This window comes from Myotis brandtii, unplaced genomic scaffold, assembly GCF_000412655.1.
Source record: "Myotis brandtii unplaced genomic scaffold, ASM41265v1 scaffold2049, whole genome shotgun sequence".
Lineage (NCBI taxonomy): Eukaryota > Metazoa > Chordata > Mammalia > Chiroptera > Vespertilionidae > Myotis > Myotis brandtii.
The window spans coordinates 118,751-119,436 of NW_005357632.1; positions in this window are offsets into that span (position 1 = coordinate 118,751).

Genomic DNA, 686 nt, shown 5'->3' on the forward strand with positions numbered 1-686 from the left:
GAAAAATGTGTTCTATACCCATGTGGCCTCACTGTCCTTGGAATTTGCATGAATTCAGCATGTCTGTGTGAATTCCCCGCACCCGTACATGAAAACTTTATTTCCTGTTAATGTGTCTCGGCTAAATTTAAAAATATATATACTTTTCTTGATTTCAGAGAGAGGAAGGGAGGGGGAGAGGGAGAGAGAGAAACATCCATGATGAGAGAGAATCATGGACCGGCTGCCTCCTGCACGCCCCCCACTGGGGATGGAGCCCGCAACCCGGGCCTGTGCCTTTGACTGGGAATCGAACCTGGGACCTCCTGGTTCATAGGTTGATGCTCAATTACTGAGCCACACCGGCCGGGTTTGTCTCTGCCCCATCCCCTCTCCCCCCATAAAGCAGCTGCTTTTATGGGGTCAAAGGAGGAAGATTACAGGGGGAAGTAGGCCAAAGGGATAGGAATGGGTATGCAACGTGGGCCGTTTACAGGTAATGCGGGCTGGGGGTCTGCAAAGGGTTAGGGGTTTGCAAAGGGCTGGGGGTTTGCAAAGATCTGGGTGTTTGCAAAGGGCTGGGGGGTCTGCAAAGGTTTGGGTTTTGCAAAGGTCTGGGGTCTTGCAAGGATTTTGGGGTTGACAAAGATTTGGGGGTTTGCAAAGGTTGGGGGTCTGCAAAGGGCTGGTAATATGCAAAGGGCTGG